The sequence below is a fragment of the Sinocyclocheilus grahami genome, unplaced genomic scaffold, assembly GCF_001515645.1.
Source record: "Sinocyclocheilus grahami isolate Dianchi unplaced genomic scaffold, SAMN03320097.WGS_v1.1 scaffold1790.1, whole genome shotgun sequence".
Classification (NCBI taxonomy): Eukaryota; Metazoa; Chordata; class Actinopteri; order Cypriniformes; family Cyprinidae; genus Sinocyclocheilus; species Sinocyclocheilus grahami.
Genome location: NW_015506969.1, coordinates 76,739 through 88,141, shown reverse-complemented (window position 1 = coordinate 88,141; position 11,403 = coordinate 76,739). Strand labels below are relative to the sequence as shown.

At 37.0% G+C, this 11,403-nt stretch overlaps 1 protein-coding gene across 1 annotated transcript in view; it reads left to right on the top strand.

Annotated features, from left to right (window-relative positions):
* The first annotated feature begins 1,320 nt into the window (after positions 1–1,320).
* Positions 1,321–11,403, top strand: part of LOC107572671 (leucine-rich repeat and fibronectin type-III domain-containing protein 5-like) — a 73,172-nt gene continuing 63,089 nt past the window's right edge. Inside the window, exon 1 of the mRNA XM_016259102.1 lies at positions 1,321–2,012. The gene's annotated coding sequence lies outside the window, so the exon portion shown is untranslated. The remainder of the gene's footprint in view (positions 2,013–11,403) is intronic.

Below are 11,403 nucleotides of genomic sequence, written 5' to 3'. Positions count from 1 at the left end.
AATGCTCATCTTGCACTAGCTCTGCGTTGCGCATCTGTAAATTCACGCATTACGTAATCACGTTGGAAAGGTCACGTGTGGTTAGCTCTTCGTCTGTGTACTCCGGTTTAAAAAGGTAGGGTAGGGCGAAAAACTCCATGTCATTTTCTTCTCCAACTTGAAAATCATCTGACATTGTTGTTTTACCTTTTTTTGTAAAGGGCATTTGACTTTCTTTGCACGTTCACTTTATAAACACTGGGTCTGCACTTCTGCCTACATTACGCGTGACCTTTCCAATGTGACTACGTAATGTGTGAAGTCCAGCTAGTGCAAGACGAGCATTTGTGGTTAAAAAGTATATACATTTTTTTTTTAAAGAAAATTACAGATCGTTTTGCTAGATAAGGCCTGTTCACACCAAGGACAATAACTATAAAGATAACGATAAAGATATAGTTCTAAAAATCATTCTCAATATTAAAGAATACCAGAGTCAACACCACAGCTATAACGATAAAGGAGAGACAATATCGTTGGAATCACTTTCAGAATATTTTTTTTCCAGCTGATGAACGATAAAAACATTCACAGCCAATCAGAATCAATCCTGCTGTAACGAGCTTGAGAATTTAAAGCAGCAGACGAGCGTGCACTTGGAATAAACAGACAATATCCGCTGGTGTGGACGCTAATATAGTTATCTGTATAGTTATCGTTCTAGGTGTGAACGGGCCTTTATTCCTCAGCTGGGACCGTGTAGAGCCCTTTGAAGCTGCATTGAAACTGCAATTTGGACCTTCAGCACGTTGGCCACCGCTGAAGTCCATTATATGGAGGAAAATCCTGGAATGTTTTCTTCAGAAACCTTAATTTCTTTGCGACTGAAGAAAGAAAGACACAAACATCTTGGATGACATGGGGGTAAGTAAATTATCAGGATTTTTTTTTTATTCTGGAAGTGAACTAATCCTTTAATAGTATCCAATGAAAAGTTAACAAGTGAAATTAAAAGTCCCTAGTGGTAACTACTGGATGATTTACTAGAAAAAAAAAAACCTAAGTAAGAAAAAAATCGATACTACTTTGTTCTAAGGAATAAACGCTAAAGCGGCTTGCCATAGTTCGTGTTTTTCTTTACCTTTTCCGTCGTCGTCGAGCATTAAATCAACAGCACTTCTCACTGAGAGGCGCAGAGTGACACACGTATCAAGTATTGAGAGCGTCAGTCTGAGCCAATCCGTCATGACGTCCTGCGTTCTCTCTCCCAATCCAAACAGCAGGGGAGAAAGAACAGCCGTTGTACTGATGATCCCAGGCAGTGGCTGGTGCAAAACTAGTTTGTTTAAACAGCTCTACCGTTATGATGAGGAATTGGCTCCCTCTTTCCGCCTCATGGGCAATTAATTAGACCTCTCTTTAAATTTTCAGCATCCTATGTGTGTTGTATCGACTTGTAGGAGACATTTCGAGTTATAAATCCATCTTCAGTCGCGTGTGGAGAGCGTACGCTGTCTGAGGAGAAGACACTTTTGATACCTTCTGGATGGAGGGTCGGCGCGGAAGGCAGTCGGTCAGTGACTGTGTGGATTAAGCGGGGAGGAAGTGCTTGTAAAGGTGCGGTGGTGAGAAGGTATCCCTGTTGAGATTTGATTTGACTTAACGGGTTTAATGCGGACAAAAGCGAGGTGCGTCGACGGGCGGGAGGAGAATGGCACGAGCTTCCGGGCTTCTGAGGGGAAAACAAGTACTTGGCTTTCTTGAGGGGCGTCGGGCACATTGCGCAGGAATTTGACTGGTCCTCAGAGTGCGTTTTCTGGAGATATCTATCCATTACGTCGAAAGGGAAAAAACCCATTGGATTTTAGTGGTTTTGGATATGGGCTTTGGGGAGTTGGATGCCTTCATATCACGCGCACCTTTGAATTTAGTGTGAATCCAGTGGAACACAACATGGGAAAATATGACAAGTGAGAAGATTCGGTTCCTCTGACCCTCGGTGCTTCAAGCCGGACTGGCGTTCCTTCTGCTAGGTAAACTTTTCTGTCTGAATATTGAGTGGCATTTCACATTGAACTGTCCCTTCTCGACCTCCTTGAAGAATCGGTGCCGAGAGTCAGAATATCTTTTCAGGGTGTCTGGATGTCTTCGGGCTTTGTTTTTTTTAGGTCAATATGTATCTTCAGGAGTAGATACATATTGACAATTTCAAATACATTGAGAGAAAATTGTATTTTGCTCTCAGAAATGAGAAATAAGTGCATTGAAATGCTTCATAATACCATATTGTGGAGCATCTTCTTCATGCATAAAAGATATAGTCATGGTTTGGTCTGAGTGCTTGTATAGTTGAGATAATGGGATGGATGGGTTTGAGTGTGTGTTTGCTGGGCGGTGGAGGGGGTTGTGTTGAAAGACTGAAATCATTTCTTTCATATGCGTCTACATCCGTAATCTGCTCTGTTATAAGTAATGGTGACAATAAGAGTGTCATTTTCATGAGTTGTTTGGTGTTGTTTTTTGTGTGTGAAATATTGATTAGCAGAAGCAATGAAGTAATAGTCTTTAGCATTGGCACAGATCCAGTCGATGATATAGGAGGAGGCGTATCAGAGTCATATGTGCACTTGGGTTTCATGTAATTTTTCCGATAAAAGTGGTTTTCATTCACTGCAGGAAGACAAAGAATATAGCAGTACTGAAACTTGTATTTTATATTGTGATTTTTTTTCTGTAAAAAAATAATGTTGTGTGTGATTTAATGGATAGGAGTAGTTTCATCTTTCAGCAAATGGTTTAATTATGAATTTCAAGTATGCAGAGTTAATATTAATGTAAGAGGGAAGAAACACTTGCAGTGGTCTTTGGGAATGTGCACAGCTTTTTGATTATTCTGAATACCTACATACCTAGTGTACAAATTATTGTCATTGCTAGGTTTTATCGTATATGAACGGTCTCCATCAGTCTTCATCAGCGTCTCTGTTACTAAAATGATAAATTAACAAAACAATGTTGTAAATATATCATTGCATGCTTTACTGTGTGACGCTCTGGAGCATTTAGATTTTTTTTCAAATCAATTATTTGACTATTTCAATACTTTAAATATTTAAGTATAAATTATATATATATTTTATCATATTTTACATCTAATTTCAGAATAATAAACCATAAAGATCTCTTTTCATTTTTAAACTGAGTCAAATTCCCTCAGTTACTTAAATTATTTGACAAGAAATGCAATTACTGTTGTATATGTTGTTCCTGAGTTCATTAAACACAAACATATGACATATGTTGTTTGATATAAAGCTGCTGTATATTTTTGGCCACAGTGCTAGTGTTTTAACAGTAGTAGATGGGCAACTGAACTGCAGCACCTCTTCCACTGGCTGGTGGTGCTATAATTCAATTTATGGCTCACACAGCAGCTCTAAGGGCCGAGTGCACTGTCTTCCTGGAGAGGGTGTGAGAAACTATGGTTTTATCATGCTGACAAGACAATATATAAGGAAAGAGGGTCAAATTCTTTATAATAGGGTATTCATGATACAGTACATCTAAGGAACTGCATATTTAGTGTGTAATTGTTTTGTGGAGCTGCTTGTATGTAGACCTAATGGTTAAATGTAACTAATTATTTTAACGTGTAAAATGTGTAACACTGATTCCCCTTCATAACATAACATTGAAATTAGCATGTTTTCTAGCATCGTTGACCGATCCTAAATCTCTCGTGGCTGTCTGTTGTGTTGAATGTGTTGCCAGGATGCCAGAAAGTCCTTCAGACTTGTTTAATTACTCTTGCTGAGCTTAGACCCATGATATGATGAGATGGAGCCAAGAAGCCAACAAAAGCGCAATGATTTCCACAGCTTGCGTGAGTGGAGCTTGAGTTAAGAATTGGAAATGGTAAAAAAAAAAAATTATGTTAATGCTCTAGATTTATCACACTCATTATTTATTAAGATTATCACACTCACTGAGTAAAACTGAGATTTCCTTGAAATGATGCAGGCCGCAGTCACAGCAGACCTGGTAGGTTATACAGTTGGTGAGTTATAATGATACAGTAAGCTGTAAGCTGCATGTTTGAGACAGATGTTAAGATCGTTTCAGTCATACTGTTGCACTTTGCATGTGAGTAATAGGAGACATGTTAACTGTGCTGAGATGGTGAAACCTAATATTCTTCTGTTTACAGATGTCTGGAGAAGCGGCCATGTCTCTGGTTTGTTCCTGTGCAGTTTTTGCTTTTAAATATAGAATACTTTTTGAAAGACTCTCTTATGTCTCTTATGCTCACCAAGGCTGCATATATTTGCTCAAATATACAAAAAAAACAGTAATATTGTGAAATATTATTATAGCCTAAAATAAAAGTTTTCTGTAACACTTTACAATAAGGTTCATTAGTTAACATTAGTTAACTACTTTAGTTAACATGAAGTAAGAGTGAACTTCTACGGCATTATTAAAATAAAAAGTTGTGTTTGTTAACATTAGTTAATGCACTGTGAATTAACAATGAACAACTGTATTTTCATTAACAAAGATGAATAAATACTGTAATAAATGTATTGCTCATTGTTCATTCTTGTTAGTTAATACATTAACCAATGGAACCTTATTATAAAGTGTTACCAAGTTTTCAATTTTAAAATATTTAAAATGTAGTGCACAGTCGTTATTTTTGTTTTCTTCACTTACAAAAAGTATTCTCATCGCTTCATAACATTATGGTTGAACCAATGATGGCAGATGGACTATTCTGATGATGTCTTTCATACTTTTCTGGACCTTGACAGTGTAATTTACTTGGCAGTCAATCGGAGAGTCACAAGCCTCCCGGTTTTAATCCAAAATTTCTTAAATTGTGTTCCGAAGACGAACAAAGCTTTTACGGGTTTGTAACGACATGGGGGTAAATTGATTAATGACAAAATTTTCATTTTGGGGTGGAGTATCCCTTTAAGTCATCTCTCAGTCAATCATCCATGTTGTTTTCTGTGAAAGATTTGTACAGTGTATCTGCTCTGACTGGTATGGAGTATTTGCAGGACTGGCTAGCCAGCTGTCCATGAGTTCAGTCAGCTAGAACAGACGGATTAAACACAATAGACCTGTGCCCCAAACAGATGAATGTAAGCATGTCAAAATAGATTATATACTGGATATGAGGTCAAAACTCAAACTTAAGTGCACGTTCTGACCTTATATCCAACTATGAGATACACAGCTGATGACCGCTCAAGATGTTTGCCAATATTGTCCCTAAAAAGTTACACCTCATACTCCCCAGGCTTTTCTTTTATTACAGGTCCGCACAGGTTAAAACAACCATGCAGTGCTTCTGCAGATGCTGTGAGGCACTACCTGAATCTTCTGGAAGCTATTTTTGAGTCACAGAGGACAGAGTCACTGGGATGTAAAAAGCTTTCGGGAAGCCATTTAGGGAACATTTGGCAAAAGACATAAACTGAAACAATTCCAGTCAAAACAGCTAGATTTTAGCCACAGTGAGGTCATGATCATCTCTAAACGTTCTGAATGTGGGATTCAGGAGTGCTGGCACTGGGAGATGGGGAGAGTGTGGTGGTTGTCAGAGTGACAGGAGAGGCAGTCAGGTAAAATGGCAGAGGTTCAAGTGGGAGTCACTTTAGTGGGTGTTTGTCTGTGATAATGAGCTGTCACTGAGGCCCCGGTGCCTTGTTTTGATCTTGCCACCCTGCTGCTTTAAGCAAGAGAAAACTGACAGCTGTGAATAGAAATAGATTCTGTGTACAAAGGCCAATGAAGCTATAATGACATTAGTTATGTGTATGTGTTGGGGAATGGAGGCTTTCTTCTGTGTTCAGAGTGAATGTGTGTTGCCCTGTGTCTGCAGCACTGTTGTACTGGATGGTAGTTGATGTGGTCTACTGAGACATGAACACAGAAAAATGATCATGAATTAGAGGCCATCAAGGGTAAAAATAGGGAATAAATCATCAGAAGGAAGGGGAAGTGACAAAAGATGAGTTATCTAGTCGAATAATATCATAATAGCATTATCAATACTCTAGTGGAATCCCTACCATTTCCAAGTGCTCCAGCTCAAATGAAACATATGGACTTTATCAAAGCATAATTTTAATGACGTTCAAGAGTATTTGGTAGTATATTCAATATTAAAACCATGCACCACATCAATATGTGTGAGGAAATAAAAAGTCATATTTCACCCCCAAATTATGTGGATATACAGTAATAGTACATATATTATACTTTGAATTAGGAAAACTTGATGTTTTTAGGAAGCAAATAGATAATATCTATTATCTAGATCTAATAATATATATTATCTATAAATCTAGAATCTATTAGAATCTGAAATGTGCTATATAAATAAACTTGACTTGCCTTGCCTTATTATGCAAAATATAATAGTATTGTTTTTATTTTATGTAGGAGTGAAATATTCCCCATATTTTCTTTTTAGATCTATGGGCATATTCTTGACAGATTTCATGATTTCGCCCATATTTGTGTACTCTATTAACACTGACTTCTAAGAAATGTGGTGGAGTAGACCATAAAATGAGAATTGTGACCTAAAGCACTAATGGAGTCATAAAAGATTATAAGATTGTTAATATTCTGTGCAGTTTTTTTTTTTTTTTTTTGCAGTACCACTGAAAGTCTTTGACTGAAACTTCATCAGGCCTCTCTGATCTAGAAATAAATCATCAACGTGCATTAGCTGTCATCTGCATTAGCGTATCACCACTACCTTCTGCTTTCCTCTGTATGGAGCAAAGCCTGTGTCATCCATAACAAGATTAATAGAGCTTAGCTAACCAAAGCTATCTCTTTAAAGTAGCCTATGCATCCATACTGCACTTATTTAAGACTCATTTAAACAGAACTGGCTTGGAATGATTTATATGCACATGCATATAAAACATTTCATATTTGTTTTCTCTGATCCCTATTGGGCCTTTCAGCAATGCCAATCCCCTGTCTAATCTGTGTGCAAATATTAGTTGTGTATTCGCAAGGTGAAAATGGGATAAATATTTTCGTTGTGTTCAGAGAAAGGAAGTGTTTTGTGTTTGGTGAGTGCATCAGAGCATTAGATCTGATTTTATCTGAACCGATCAGATTATAGACATAGAGGAAGAGCCATCCACAACATGGATGGCCTTAATCTGGTCCAGAGTGCCACATGCTTGGGCAATCTATCAAATGAATGCTTAGGTTCACATGACAAAGCAGCATAAGAATAAACATCCTAGATGTTTACTTGGCTCTGCATATATGAGCAAAACAGAAATGGTACTTAGTATCAATGAGTATTTGATACTACTCTCTAGGGCTGCACTGAACTGATAATCGCAATTATTTTACTCAGAAATTATAATCATGATAACTAATCACGATTGTTGTCATTTTAGATTTTTTAGATTTCATCAGAATTATTGCACTTTTACATAAGCACAAATCTAGAGAACATCAACTCACATTATTTTACCTCATCTAGTTTCCTAATGTATTATATATATATACAGTGGGGCAAAAAAGTATTTAGTCAGCCACCAATTGTGCAAGTTCTCCCACTTAAAAAGATGATATATATATATATATATATATATATATATGGACATAAACTTTTTTTCCTTTATTGAACATTAATATTTTAGATTTTTAGAATTTAGAATTTAACAGCAAGTGTAAATTAAAACTGTAAAGGTATCCATCTATCCACATTTAGAAGCCAATAATTTTATGATCGAACACTCGAAACAGTTGAGTTTTGGAAAACAACACAATTTAATATGATTGCATGTTATTTTTTTTAAGTAAAATAGATTAAGAAATAAAATTCAAGCTACCTTGCATTATTGTGCAACAACAAGCACCATCTGTGGTATTAATATAGTCATTTTGAACATGAATACTGCAGCGGTGTGAAAATTATGATATTGTAAGTCTAATAATGTGTTGTTTAAAACAATTTTTGGTAAAGTATGGCTTGTCACACTGCAGGTCACTTAAAATGCCATGTCACTACACAAATACAATAAAAAGTATAGTTTGCATTGTTTGACATTCATTCCCACTGTACTGCAAAAAGAGAGAATCATGTAGTGAAAGACAGGAAGCAGGAGTTTAGAAAAGCTTTGATGCTTTGTTGATTCTCATCAAGAAGCTGAAAGGTTGAATAGCTGTTTTAGATGAGTCACCTGGGAGGCCTGAATGTAGGCTGTCACCGTGAGTTTATGTCCCAGCACAGGCAGGCTCATGAGCTGAGCAAAGGCTGTCTGTCACTCCAGAGGTGCCACTCACCGTCTCTAGAGATGCCACAGAGCACAATGAGCACCTGGGAGGATTTAGAGATCCTAAAATGTGTCTGTCAAAGCACTGCCAGAGGTTAGCCAGGCTCTGATAGAGGATACAAAAGCTATCACATGCTAATGAGCTGTGCTTAATTTGTAAATGATGAGGTTGTAGAACAAAGAGTGCTGATGGATCTGCCATTAAAACCGAACTGACTCTGCAAGCGAGTGGCAGTAGACAAAACTTGGATTTTTTTTATTTTGACATACAGTAATACAATAGTAGTATTATACCTTTCATTCAGAAGCATATGCTGGGGAATCTACTAAAAAAGATCCAAACCCATCTTCTTCCGGTGCAAATTAAACCCTGCTAACAAGGCTCTTTGTTAGGGCTCAGGGAATTGAGTGAGGGTAAATTTCTAATCAGCAGGCAGGTGTGAATTAAAATACGCTACAGCACTTATGGATTGCAGGCCTAATTTTTTCCCATCAGCACCTTGATTGCTAATGACAATTGATTAGACAGTAACTGAGCAATGATTGATCGTACGGAGACTACGACTAGATTTCTGACTATAGGCATAAAGTCTGGTTCAGTTTGAAGCATATTTTGGAAAATAATCATCCATTTAGATTGGTAGATGCCATTTGAGTGACGTGGAGTCATAGTTTGTTTTTTATATGACATTTAGGAGGGGAGAATATGAAATCAGTGATTCTGCTGTAGTAGAATGAGCAAAGTGGTAGCTCATTCAAGAATGGTTGTTCAAATGAAAGTGAAATATGGTGACCCATACTCGAAATTTGTGCTCTGCATCTAACCCATCCAACTGCACACACACACACCGTGAACACACACCCGGAGCAGTGGGTAGCCATTTTTGCTGCGGCACCCGTTGGAGCAGTTGGGGGTTGCTCAAGGGTCTCACCTCAGTCGTGGTATTGAAGGTGGAAGAGAGCACTGGTCATTCACTCCCCCCAACTACAATCCCTGCTGGTACAGAGACTCGAACCTGTGACGTTTAGGTTATAAGTCTGACTCTCCAACCATTAGGCCACGACTGCCCGTGGAAAAGTTGAACTTTGTTGTTAGAACTGGTTAGTAGTAATAATAGTGTGTTCAAGTCATGTTGGAAAGTTGAACGCACGTGAACACTACAACAAAGTCGTAATTATTAACGGGAAACTCTGAACTTTCTTTCATTACAGAGTTTCTGAGTTGTGTGCGTGTTAGTGAGAAAACATACTGGATATAAATTTGTTGAAATAGTTTTTTATTAGCAGAATTATTTTTTCATTTAAAATAAATCTAAGTTGCATCTACAAAGTATGATAGTATACAGTGTACGATTATGATAGAATATATAATGATTTAATTTACAGTACCTTTATAAGTTGAATATAAACACAAAAACACACTGATGTACATTCTTCATTCATTTTGTAGAAGCAGAGTTTTAAAATCTTCCTGAATTACAACTTCCCAACTCATATATACAAAATTCCCAGGAAAACTTGAAAACACAAGTATTGCTTATATTTGAATTTTTCTTCAGCTACCTGGTTTCTTTTTAACCTAATTTGTTAACTTTGAATACTTGAAATTGCATGTAGCCAGACAATCAGATCAGATCTTGCTATTGTTTACTTATCTCGCCATTTGTTGTGTGCAATAGACTGAGACTAGTGATTAATGTTGGTCCAGTAACTGTGAAATAACAATTAAAAAGAAGTGAAAGGAATTTGAAGCATAGTAATTACTTTCACGCATGAAGATCTACTGTTTATTTTGCACAAATCATACTAGACACCATTGAAGTGTAGTTGTGAGTGGCAACTGTGTTGCAGTTTATTTCTCCCCCAGAGCAGAAAACATTTAATTTGCTCGGTTTCTGCATTTTTCTTAGATGTCAATACGTTTCCAAATGTTTAGCTAAACACATGTGAAATGTCTTAGTGCAATATGGCAGCGAGGAACTGGAGTGTTTACTTTTGATTGCTGTGTTTTCTCGTGGTATGTGACAGAGATCGCATGTGACGATCGCATTACTTTGAGCTGTTTATGAGCATTAGCATAGCTTTGATGCCACACTTCCAGTCGGAGGTGTGCCATAAAGTATGCATTATTTTAAGGCTTCAGGTTCTTTTCTTGTCTCCTCTCAGGCTGTCTTTCTCTCTTAAATTTTACTCTCTCTTTGATCCACTTTCCACATTGCTCAGCTGATTACCTTATTTCTTGATTGCTTTATTATAGTGCTTGAATGGCCTCATAGGCTTATACGACATTTTCTTTTCCTTTAGCTTCAGACACATTACATACATACTTTACGCTGTGTTTTATAGCTAATTTAGATAAGTTATAGATAAAGATAATGGACTGCAGTGTGACTTCACCTTTGGAGAATAAACTCAAGGTTAGAACGATTCTGTCATAATAGAAGCAGCAAAAACCTTCATCTGTGTAAAAGCAGTGTTAAGTTTAATTGAAATCAACTCAAGGTTTTGCTCTTCATGGCTACTGCCTTGGTTACTGTGGAAACTGTCTTGAAAATCTCAGAATGTCTACCCACTTCAGATGTTTCCGTAAAACACACGCACAATCACACATGCCTGTTTATCTAAATGGAGACAAATGTTGTTCTTAAATTATGTATAGCAGATAGAAGTCTGCCAACAGCTGGGCAGAATACAAATGCACCACCACGCCGCTCTCTCTCATTAGCCAGTGATTTATCACACACCACAAACTATTTCAGGCTCATGTTTAATGGGGGCAATGGCACTGTTGTTGTGACCTGTGTGGATCAGAGATTTTTACTTGCGTATTTATCTGAAAATATACAAACTTTTGGCACTTTCTGGAAAGTGCAAGATAGGGAAACGGAATATATATATATAAATACACACACATGCATGTATATATTTAAGAAAAATATGTTATATTTGTATAGTAAATATATTTGTATGTAAATATTTTCAAAGTATATACTCTATGAGTGTGTATATACAGTGGGTACGGAAAGTATTCAGACCCCCTTAAATTTTTCACTCTTTGTTATATTGCCGCCATTTGCTAAAATCATTTAAGTTAATTTTTTTT